At 44.6% G+C, this 12,422-nt stretch overlaps 1 protein-coding gene across 6 annotated transcripts in view; it reads right to left on the bottom strand.

The window, feature by feature from the left end:
- Positions 1 to 11,373, bottom strand: part of FAM49A (family with sequence similarity 49 member A) — a 51,277-nt gene extending 39,904 nt beyond the window's left edge. For 3 of the 6 annotated variants that reach the window (XM_019537379.1, XM_019537376.1, XM_019537381.1), the window contains exons 1-2: positions 11,303 to 11,373; positions 7,814 to 7,960 (exon numbers count right to left, since the gene is read on the bottom strand). The gene's annotated coding sequence lies outside the window, so the exon portion shown is untranslated. The remainder of the gene's footprint in view (positions 1 to 7,813; positions 7,961 to 11,302) is intronic. The other 3 variants (XM_019537377.1, XM_019537382.1, XM_019537380.1) reach the window with 3 other exon arrangements.
- Between the last annotated feature and the right edge of the window lie 1,049 nt (positions 11,374 to 12,422).

The following is a 12,422-nucleotide window of genomic DNA, read 5'->3' as shown; positions in this document are numbered from 1 at the left end:
TATTGAGCGCCACAGACTTGTTAAAACTGTTACCGCTTTAAACCAGTCAGCTCTAATTTATCTGAATAACACCATCTTGATTTCACTTAAGGAGCTTTACACATATACCACTTTGAGTTCTGAAGTGAGTGAGTATCCTTCCTTTCCAAGCCACTCAATCCAATTATTTTGTCAGAAAAAAACACTCAGGGCACGTACGTTTATTAACATGCTGACCAAAAAAAGAAAATTTGAAAGTGTGCCCATTTTTAACACACTCAATCTAAAGAGGAAAAAAAATACAGCATAAATAGAATCACAGTTTTATGCCACTTGATTCAGGTTTCTGTAGAAACTGTAGTTATACCAGTTATCCACTAAGTGGCATTATTAACTAAGCTACACCAAAACAACAAAAACACCATCTTAACACAGTGAATATATTTTCTACAAATAAACTCATTGAAAACATAACATAAATAACCAGTTTTACTTATGCATGTCAAAATGTAGGCATTATTCCACTATTATCTTTAACATGTTTAGAAATTCTTAATAACCTGGATCAACAGATTTATTCACTCTCAATCTAAGTGCAAATATGTAGCAAACATCCCAGTTACAAATAAAACTGAGATCACAGAAAACATTTTAAAACCCCCCAAATAAATAAGCATCAATCAATAGTAAACTTTTAAAAGAAGAAAACAGCCGTAAGTCTGAACTAGGACAATCTTATCAAATCAGTGTGCTCAAAGACAGGACACACCTTTAAAACTGGATTTGCGAATCTCACAGAAATGCACATAAAGCATCTAAATGACCGCCCAATTCCCAGAAGTAGAGAAATACCAAGTAGCTTCTGTTTGTCTCCAGATGTAGGTGCCCAATACATCTGAAAAAACTAGACCCATTATTAAAATGCCTAACTTTAGATAGCTATATTTGAAAAATATGCCCCTAGTATTTAAAAAAATAAATGTACTAAATATAACTGAAGTTACTTATTACTACTTAACCTTACTGGAATTGGTTATTTAAAAATATTTTAAAAATTACCTGCGTTTGGGGAAACAGAAAAGGTCTACAAACAGTGAAACGAAGCATGCTTGGTTTCAGGATGCTACTTGGAAATTAACACGAAGTCATATATTTACAAATTGACTAACGTGCATTTGACATTTACAGGAAAAGTGCTGAAAAATTTTAAAAGAACAAACATTTATTAGAACTAGCATAGGTTCTGAATAACTCCTTCTATTCTGTCCATATCCTATTTACATGAGTGAACGAATGCAAAAGAAGCATGGCACACTAGTATTTCATTTTTTACAACTGCCATTTTGCACAACTGTAAAGGGAGCAGAGAAGCACTGTTATGATGCAGTTGAATACCTTACCTAGTAGATTAGATCGTTTAGATCCCCAAAGTGCACACAAACTACCCGAAGCTTTAGTCTGAGTGTATATATAGTCTACAAACACTTAAAATACTGCACATACTTCAGCATTTGCAAGGCCAAGGCCTTCTATTTTTAAAAATGATTTTTTCCTAGTCAGTAACAGTGAAATCACATTAGGAGGCAGACCTATTTCTCACATCCGCCTATCACACACATTTGTTACGTGCCAGTGACTTCAAAACCAATTGTTTACATCAATTAACTCAGAAAAGCCCTGTGAAATATTTTCTTTGTTCCAGTGGGAAAGAAGGAGCCAGATGTGTAACTTGCTGCTCCTGCTCTTTTTTTGAGCTTTGAATGCAGGAAGTAGTGTACTTGAGGAAGTCAGCCAGCATGGTCTAAAACATCAGCCATGTTTGGTAAAGGTGTCACCAAAAACAAACAAACAACATAAGGATGAATTTCTTTACTGTCCGAGCCCCCAAGGTCTGGAACAGTCTGCCAGCGGAGGTGGTTCAAGCACCTACATTGAACACCTTCAAGAGTAAATTGGATGTTTATCTTGCTGGGATCCTATGACCCCAGCTGACCTCCTGCCCTTCAGGTGAGGGGCTGGACTCGATGATCTTCCGAGGTCCCTTCCAGCCCTAATGTCTATGAAATCTATGAAACAAGTTTGTTAGAAATATTTTTTAAAAATGTTTTCATGATGGGGGCAGTTCCCCCCCCTCCAAAAAAAAGGGGGGGAAGAGTGAAGTCACATGGCCCAAGCTTCCTGTAGACTCTCATTTGTTACTGGTGATAATTCATGTCCCTTGAAAGGAAAACGTCAAGGGGATTTGTGTTTCCAAATTACCTTATTTTCTCAAATGCAGCACTCCCTAGAACACCCAGTGGGGGGGGGGGAAGGGGCAGAGTGTGGCACACAAAGGCATTTGCTTGGCATGCATGCCTCCGAGTGGATGATGAGAAAGGGGCTGGGGCTGTGCTGCTACAACAAGGATTATGCCCCTTGCAGCTGCCCTGCCATGTTCCCTTGTCACACCAACAGCTTACAAGTGGAAGCTGCAGGTGTTTTAGGCACTCTGCCCAAAAACGTTGCTGACCTTTGCCCTAGAATAAGACATTTTGTTTTTGAAAGGCAGAATAAAGAAAAAAGGATCTTTCTTTAAAATACCAGTAAACAGCAGTGAGCAGCAGCAGGTAGGGATTCGAGCATGCTCATTGTGCTGCCACCTGTGGAACATGTACAGAAATTTTCACTGTCACAAGGTAAGTGGGACTTTCACTGCAGAGCAGAAGTCTGGGGGGAGGGAAGGAGGGCTCTGAGATCTGCCAGATCTTTCGCATCCCAGACATCTACACTCCAAATGTCAAAGTAGACACCTTTCCAATCACGTGACAAAATTCCTCACTACCTGTCATACAATACAAAAGACAGCACAGGAGATAAATTGACAAATAAGAGATTAAAAACCTAGTGGTGTGCATACAACATGGAAGTCCATACAAGCTGTGTCCCCCAGGGGGACAAAAACAGAGGCCCCAGAGCACCCTTTCACAGCAGGACCTGAGGCAGGGCTGAGCTGCCCGAAGGAAGAAACAAAAAGCCCTGAAGAGAGGACTCACTTATCTTTTTCAGAAAAAAGCTGAGCCGTACCAAGAAAGGCCGGCAGCACGGTTTATCAGCCACTTTTATTTCTTGCTGGGAGTGGCACCAGCAGATGACGTCATCAAAAACCACTGCCTGGCTGATTTAAAAGCCAGCGGTGGGAAACAGAGACGGGGCAATAACACTGGAACCAGAAGGCAAAGCTGTTCCCTGGGCTGTACAGCGGCAGAGTTGTCAGCTCAGCAGGAGGCCAGACGGGGACCCACAGGAAAGGTCCCGGCTTCTCTAAAAGGAATACCCACCAGGCTTGGCAGGGCAGCCAGATCAAGGAGGATGGTGTTGAGGGATCCTGAGGATCACAGACACCAGATCCATGAGTGGGGTGGGCTGAGGCCCATACCCTATTTTTTTCTTCCCTTTTCTTTTCTTTTATTATTTTGGAGGGTACATAGAACCTGGACCAGGGAAGGCATCTCCAAGTCCCCCCCTGGGTCAAGAGAAAGAGCGGAGTCAACACAGTGAACTGCAGCACCTCAAAAGGGGAGAGCAGATACTGAGGCAAGGATGGTCTGGTCACCTGGGGTGAAGGGTCATCAAGGGACGGGCAAGAAAGGACAACAGCAAGGAGGAAACACCAGGGGGACAGGCCAGGGACACGCTGGTGGTTCACCATCCAGTTGTCCTGAGGGCTGGCACATGGCTAGGGTGTAGGGGAGGTGGAGCCCCAATAACACCTGCAAAGGACAGCGCCCGGTCTGTGAGAATCCGCGAGGGGGAGCCCCACCACTGAAGAAAACAAGATCAAGTCATGCCAGGTGAGTGTCGGGGCCTCCCTCAGGGGTGAACACAACCCAACACACAAGTCCCCAGGACACACCCCATGGACGGATCTGGGTGTGTGCTCTAAGGTTGCTAGCGAGCGCCTATATGAGACCAGATGGGTGCACTGTGCCAAACACCAACAAAAGAACAGTGTATTGTATTTGACTAATACTGTCAGTCAACTTTCCATTTAGTAACCTTAGAACTTGTCATTCATTATATTGGCTGAGCTTTTGCTATTTCTCATTTCCTCTTCACTCCTTTTTTTTTCATATAATACACACAAGAATTTTCTTCTGCATTACTCCCTTTTTTTCCTTCACTCCTGTTCTTCATTCCACTTTCCCCCAAAATGTCTACACTTTATGCTTCCAGTCTAATATCCTCACTCCACACTCACCTACCCAAACCTACAAGCATCATTCCCAGATTATATAGGCATTCCCCTGCCTCAGATATTAACAGCAACAAAAAGGGAGGTTGGGACGTTCCCTTAAGCAGGAATCTCTCTTGCTTAAGGGCCATAAAGCCTAAAATTGAACCAAGGCTGAAAACTGACATTGCTTTTGTACTACCTTAAAAATGTTTATTGAGGCACAAACCCCATGGAAACAGATGTCCATGCCCCTTGTCATGCCAAAACTGCCCAAAGTTGTGGCCATAACAACAGATAGTAAAAAATCTGTGCTGCTGTATTTCAGATGTCTGTTTGCTTTATGGTGGGAGAATAGACATTCCCACTGCTTCAGAGGTGTGACCCCCCTCAAGGATGTCCTTACAGGGGCATGCAGGATCAGCACCCTGTAGCTCTGAGGCACCTGCCCAGGTTCCCCCATTTGTAAAGACATGCTCTGAGAATCCTCCAGCACTGTTTCCAATCTTCCAAGGTCCCCCATTTTCAAAGGTGCACTTCTTGTTGGTTCCCCCATTTGCAGTTTTCCTGCAGGACTGAGCCCCTGAAGCCCTGGTAGCAACAAGAGCCTGACCCTATAAGGACAAGAGGTGACATCTGTGTCAGCCAGTGAAGCAGATAAGAGGGAAAAATCCCAGCAGAGCTGATTTTGCTCCAAGGCAGGCATCTGTTTAATTTAGTCCTTTAACAATCCTGTAGAAATTGTTTGCTCTATAGTTTTGCATTATATTTCTAGAGTCCTTCTATTATGGATCTCCTTATTGTGGAACAAGGAAAGAAATCAACAAGATCAAAAGATCAAAATGCATAAAACACAGGTGCTAACTGAACATATAGTAAGGACATATTTATTGGCCTAATGGCAAACAGCTCCCTCCACTGTAGAGTAACTGAATAAAATTCTCTGGTCCACTCCTGCAAGAGTTTAGAACATCTAGATCAGGGATGTAAAACACCCCGTCCATATATCTGCTGTAGCTGGCCCACAAGTAGTCTGATGGGCTACCAAAAGTGCACTACCTCTAGATCCCACATGCTCCCAACACTGCCAACATGCCAGAGTTTCATGCCTCTAGACAGCAGTATGGAGCAATGGACAAGCAGTTCTGCAAACTTGGCTTCGGGCAGCTGCATGCCACCAGCTCCATGCTGCTACCTGAGGGTATTGGAACTAGAGGCCTGCAACTGGAAGAAGCCATGTTTGTGCAACTACACACCCATGGCTCCATGCCACATCCTGAACACTGGCCAGCTGGTAGTATTGGGGTTGTGCAGCAGTGAGGACCCATGTTAATGAAGCACAGAGCTGGAGGCATGCATCTACAAGAGGCATGTACTGGTGCAGAGTGCTGGCTGAACTGCACTGCTGCTGCACACCTCCAGCTGTGTGCTGCTGCCTGGTCAGAGCTCTGTGCTGCTATGGACCCATTTCCTTGCAGACACAATCCCCAATTTCTGTACAGCCTCCCAAATGCAAGCCCATGCTGTCACCTGAATGTGGGCCCATAAATCTAGCCAGGAAGGAGCAGCTGCAGTCTAGATCTGGCCAGCCTGTGGCCCAGGGTGAGTTTGACACCCCACACTAGACAATACCTGTGGTCTCTGCTGAGCTCAAACTTATGAATCCTTCAGCATTCCACAATAAGTTGCTGCTGTTCTGTTGCTTTTACCCACCATCTCAGCTCTAACACTGACAGTACTTATGAACTACAGACTGGTATGGAGCTTCTTGTTTGCAGCTGAACCAAATCTGTTTGGCTGGCATCCCCCTGGTTCAGAATGTGGGATAGATTTAATGTTTCCTCTTGCAACAAGTTGCTTTTTTGCAGTATTTGATGTGCAGCATCTCCTGCTTGATGATTCATAGCTATCCTGCTGACAGAAAGAAGGGAAAAGCTAACCTAGAGATTTACTTTCACATTTTATGGACTGTTTTATTACATCTAACCAATTCACTACTTTTATTTTCCTTATTCTCAACATGAATGCTGTATGAAAAAGTGTGGCTTCCCTTCTCATTTGAGTCATCATTTGAGAGAGAGCCTAGTTCAAACAGCATATTTCCTTTCAAAAAGTCTAAGAAGGAAATGTATATGCATGTGATTGCCACAGCCTGGAAAGCAGCTCCTGCAGGTAAGGGGGAGGGGGGATGTGGAGAGGATTGAGGCCCCCATAGGAAGGGAGGGAGGGAGTTGGGCAGGGCTGGGGCTGCTGCCCAGCCATGCAGTGTGTGGGGCTTGGGGCCCAGGGCCCTAATGCGCGGCCACAGGGCCCCAATGGGGAGCAGGATGAGGCTGAGGACAGCTTGTCTGGGTGGCAGGAGGGTGGGGCTAGCTCCCCATCACCGCGCAAATACCAGGGGGCAAAGGAGACTCACCCCCCCAGATCTGTGTGCAGGGTGGGGCAAGTGTGAGCTGCCCACTGCAGGCTTGGGCTTGTGCCCTGCTGCCCACCCCAGGGCCTCCTCAGACCAGTACGCATAACCTGACACCAGGGAGTGGGAATCTTCTTGCCGCTGCACTGCCCTGGTGAGGCACCCCCTGCACGGGCAGTAGCACTCAGAGGCACAACCCTGCACCGCTGTCCCTGCTGGTGCCACATGCACAGGGGACAGATCGCTATGGCAGCGTGAAGCTCGCAGCTCCAAGCACCTTCTCTGCACAGCCTCATTCTGCCACGCAGTGTCGGCTCACACCCACTAGGCTGCAGAGGCCCTGGGGGAGGGCAGCAGGGTGGGAGCCTACCCCACAGGCTACACAGATCTGGGGGCACAGGGAGCCACCCCCCCCAGGATAGGACCCGTTCCTGCCCAAACCCACAGCAGGAGGCAGTGCAGAAGGGGAAGGGGGGAAGCTAGGCTTCACTCTGCAGCAGCTGCCACCTCCAGCTGGGGGCAGGGGGCTGTGGACACGGGTCCCTGACGTTGTAGCCCTGACTGCTGGTGGGTGGGCTTTCATTTTAAATCACAGATTTGGGGAGTTTTTAAATCGGAGAATCTGAGATTTTTTTATCAGGGAAAACCAGGATCCCTAGTGATGAGGAAGTGTGTTTGACATCAGAACTAGTATATAGTTTTATACGGCGTTCTCTTCTCGATGAAAAATGTTCCAAAATTCCAGAGCCTAATTATGTGCTTGACACTTTCTCTCTTTAGGCTCTGTAGCCCTCAGAGATTGAAAACAGTGGCCAAATTAGCAGAGAACTGTAAAGGAGAAACAGACCCGGGGGCAGCTCGAGTACAGTCGTACTATTCTTTACACCTTTGGATTCTGCAGGATTTCTCATAAGAGATCTCCTTCTCTTTCATGATGCCTCAACATTTTTTTAATTTTTTTTGCAGAGCAGACTAATGCTTTTACTTAACAAGTTGTTTCATTCAGAGTTTCTTCTGCCATGATGGAATCATTGGGAGCGTGGACCTATTTTCCTCAACATTTAGAAGCCAAAGTGAAGCTTTAACAGAAGTACAGTGAACATTTAACAGAAATACAGTTACATTGCAATATTCTTTATCTTGGGTTATAGAGATTCTCTGACACTGTAGAGGAGGAACCACAACACCTGCAGACACTGAAAAATTCTTACCTAGAAATGTATTCGTTCCAATTCAGGTTCAACAATACAAAGTAATGGAACTAGACATTTGAGCCTGCTCGTCATACAAAAACACACAGATTTGCATCCGGAATCACTGTGCTTTTCCTTTCAACCTTGCAGATGACACTTCCCTATCTTACAAAGGAAAGAAACTGGATTATGCCAAAGAAAGTCCAAACTTGTTCTTTAAAAAAAATCTGGAATATTAAAATAGGCTTACCTTAACAATTTTAAAGTTGTTTCAAGTAGACATGCAATATACATAATTTGGGTTTTTATTCAATACAATTATAGTAGATCAAACTCAACAACTTAAATGGGAACATAAAATGGTGAATTTGTTGCCAAAATTAGCACAGCTGCCTGAAAACAATAGTCACTGGTACCAATAGACATTATATTAAGAATTCAACAAAACAACAGAAATACAACAAGCATGCAGCCTTATCATAGTAGTTATGCTAATTAAAAATAAATATTTTTACATGCTAGAACTGTTTCTACCAGACTGGTTTGCTATAGTTTGGATGACCTGAGTTTCCAGAACAGGTTACTAAAACAGAGTGGCATGCATTTAATATTATTTAAGTCTGCTTTTCAATAAGTATTTTCAGAATTCTATTCTAGGTGCAGGGTGCAGCATGTTTTTTGTTTTGTTTCATGAGATCTGCCATTCTTCCATAGTCCAGAACTTAAGAATATTAGCATTTATTTTCCATAGGAGAATCATGTTCCCCAGCTCAAGATGGGAATCAACTTTAAAAAGCAATTATCATTAAACAAAAAGCCTTGAATTGCAGTCAACATTTACTACAGTATTATCGTATTAATGCAATGCCAAAAAAATTTCTACTTAATACACAGATCCAAATGTACACAATAATGAGTACAGTAATACCTCGGTTAATGAATCCTCTGGGAATGAAGTTCCTTTATAACGAAGTCGGCCTTTTTCATGAAAAAAATAATTGAAAAATGTTTCGAGGCAAATGCGGATTTCACATTTTACCAGAGAAACCCGCGAATTTTGCAGCAAGCTCCCTGTAGGTTGGCAGAGTTCCAGCCTGCAGGGAGCTAGGAGGGAGTGGGAGGAAGGTGGTGAGACCGGGGGCGCCACATGCATGGAGATGGTCCCAGGCAGCCTGCAGAGTAGCTCCAGCAAGTATGTGGGGGAACGAAGGGGACTGAGAGCCATATAGGGAGGGAGCTGGGCAGGGTTCGGGATGCTGCCCAGCTGGGTAACGCATAGGGCTTTGGGCCTGGGGCCACAATGTGCAGCAGCAGGGCCCCAGCAGCAAGCAGGATGGGGCCCCAGGTGTCTCATCTGGAAGAGGGGGAGGGCAAGTTCCCCATTGCCATGTGCATTTCCAGGGGGCAGGGGAGACCCCCCAGATCTGTATGCAGGGTAGGCACAGGCTGAAGACTCAGGCTCCCACCCTGCTTCCTTCCCCCAGGGTCTCCACATCCCAGCGGGCATGACCCAGGCAGCAGGGAGCAGCGGGGCCACAAAGGTAATTGTGCTGCTGCGAGCTCCATGCTGCCCTACCAACATACCCCCAGTGTGTGACACTTTGAGGGGCACAACCCCATGTTGCTGCTCTCACTGCAGCCCTGTGCACAGGGGGGGTGTTGCCAGGGCAGTACGGAGCTTGCAGTGATGAGGAAATCCTCGCGTGGCCCCGCTGCTCCCTGCCCTGCCAGGTTGTTCCCGCCAGGCTGCAGAGGCCCTAGGGGATGGAAGCAGGGGGGAAGTCCAAGCTTGTAGCCTGCCCCACATAGATCTGGGGGGTTCAAATCCCCTGAGCCCCCAGGAGTGCACGCAGTGGCAGGGAGCTGCCCCACCCAAGCCCAGAGCAGGCGGTAGGGCAGGTTTAGGGGGTTGTGCACCCAGGTCCATAGCCCTGGCAGTTGAGTAGCTTTGTGAATATTTATCACTTATCTTTGTGAGTATTTAAAGATATTTTCCTACTGTACCCCCCTTCTCTGACATACTGAAATACATCCCTATGCTTCCTATGGTATTTCTGCTTCTGGTAATGAAGTTTCTGGTAAAGAAGTGACATCATGGAACACATCTACTTTGTTAACCAAGGTATTACTGTACAGTGCTCAGTCTACAAGTCACCGGGACAAGGAATCAGTGCATCAGAGCTACACAGTATAATTGCAACTGCAAAAAGAGCATCAAAAACTTCCTAATCCAACAGTGGGTTTTCAATTACTGATACTGTTCTGAAATCTTGCATACTTAATCAGTTCCCAAAGCTGAGTTTTGTTTTTAACACTGAAGATTCCTGTATACATAGTCGTATGTCAGAATATTTTTTTCTGAATTTGCATATCTGTTTATGTTTTATAATTCTAATTAAAATTACATCAGAATAAAAATATCCATAACGAAATAACTGTAAATAGTTCATCAGTGTAATCAAACTGTTAACAGACCAAGTCACCACTGGCCAAAGCTGTCCAAATTAGAACACACTCTTTGAGAAAAGGTTTTTACTGTTGGTATTGCCATACTGTGCTTTCTGGACTGAAGGAATTAACAGCTCCACGCTAAGGGAAAAACTAAAGAATCTATGCTTGAGACCATGATAAAGTTAAGTCCTTCCCAGAGGGGGAAAAAAAGGGAGGAGGGGGTCATTTTAGCTCTTCAGCTGAGGTGTTTGACTAAAGAGAAGCACCATTTCTTAGAGGGACAAGCAACTATATTTTTCTCACTAGAAGGAGACACACTTCAGGAAAAAAATAATTATGATAGCAAGCATTTCTGAGGCATTAAAAAAAAGAAATAAAAGTCACCCTACAAAGAAGTAAATGTCTAACTGAGCAACTTTGGGGGAGAAATTGTTGCAGCTAAGCAGTGGGCTAAAAAAAGAGAGACAAGTAAAAACCACTTAGCTCCTCCGCTCTGATTAGGAGGCTCTTGATTTAAAAAGATCAACTCAAAAGAAAAAGATTGGGAAGAAAAGGAAGAGAAAATTTCCCCCAAAACACAAAACCAGGCATCTTTTTGCCCTGGTACTTAGTCTTCACAGACTCTTCTGAGGTCAAGTTGCTAGAAGGCAAGGAAAAAGTATACGTATTTTAGTAGCAGTAGTTGGAGGGAGCAAACACGAGTATGGCTTTCTTGTCTAGTACTGCTAAACCAATTTGATCCCAGCTTCAAAATCTGCCTGCCAGAGCAGGAAAAAGCCAACAAGAGGAACAGTGAAATGTATCAGAAGAAGGAAGAGATGATAGTGTCCAAGAGCTAAATGAAAGGGAGAAATAAAAGAACTATAAAATTGTTATCCCATAGCAAGACCTTTTAATGATCTTTGTATAGGTGAAGCACTAGAGTCAATTAGAGTTCTGAAAACTGCATTGTGCAACATTAAAACAGCAATCTATTCAGAGAACAAGAGAATATTTTTAAATAAAGTTTTTCTACTGTACACAATAAAAGAAAACACCACCTCAGTGTAATCTTACCTCCTTCGAGTTTCACCAGTCTTCTAAATACTTCAGGAGAGACGGCAATCTGTCAATATTAAATTAAAACAGTTGCTATTAATAATAGTCTAACAATTCACTTATTGCTAAAACAGGCATGTGTACAACTTCTAAAAACATACTATAGGCAATTCTGCCTTTACTGAAGATGACATATTTGAGGTGATTTACCTTGCAGCAACTATATCCCAAACAAAAGGCTGCTATCTCACACTACAATTCATCATGAAAGCAAATTACTGTTAATGTCTTTATAGAATGGAAGTTCACACAGAGTGTTCATGACCGAGTTACAGCAGAACTAAAACCAATAAGGGTCTTATTAACTGAAAGAGAATCTATTCGGAAGCCCAAGAGAAAAGTGAAGCTCACTAGATGTTGATCAGCTGTAACACTAAGTAGCTGTTCACTGGTTACGGGGTGGGCAAAATGGCAGATTCGGCCAGCAGCCAGACTCCATTTCCCAGGAGCCCCTGCCCACATGCTGGCAGTGGATTGCAGTTCTGCCCTGGCTCCGCGCCAGACTGTCACCGCCAGAAGATCCTAGCCCCGGAGCAGCTCCCCGACTAGCCGCATGCCCTGCCAGTGCTGCTGGGGCCGGTTTCCATGGAAATCCTTTCCCCGTGCTGTCACAGCCCCGCCACTGCTGGGGTCTCCATGGAAATTGGCTACAGCAATGCAGCCAGCAAATGGAGTTCAACACAGACTCAATTCAGCCTGCGGGCCAGACTTTGCCTGCCCCTGGGTTAGCAGGACAAAGAAGTGACACTGAAAATATTTGAGAGCTCTCTTGCAGAAAATGAATAATTCCTACAAAGGGATCATTTTTATTTTTATCAGCCCGAAGGCTTAGAGACAGAAAAAAAACAACAGAACCACAAGAACACTCAGGGTTTCCTAAACACTTACTAGTCAAAGTTATATGAAGTTGCATTCCCCTGCTTCCCCCCACCTGGCCTCCCAACAAGCTTCAAGGTCCTTGACAGTAATCCCAGAATCATTTCCTTGTCTAGCAGTTGGAAAGGGAAAGGGGTTTTTAAATAGAGACCTTATCTCCAGACAGTAGCACATCTCTTCTTAAGCTTGACTCTCCATGACA

Source organism: Crocodylus porosus, unplaced genomic scaffold (assembly GCF_001723895.1).
Source record: "Crocodylus porosus isolate Cpor-Errol unplaced genomic scaffold, CroPor_comp1, whole genome shotgun sequence".
In the NCBI taxonomy this organism is placed as follows: domain Eukaryota; kingdom Metazoa; phylum Chordata; order Crocodylia; family Crocodylidae; genus Crocodylus; species Crocodylus porosus.
The sequence above is the reverse complement of the archived record's forward strand: the minus strand, read 5'-3'. Positions and strand labels throughout refer to the sequence as shown.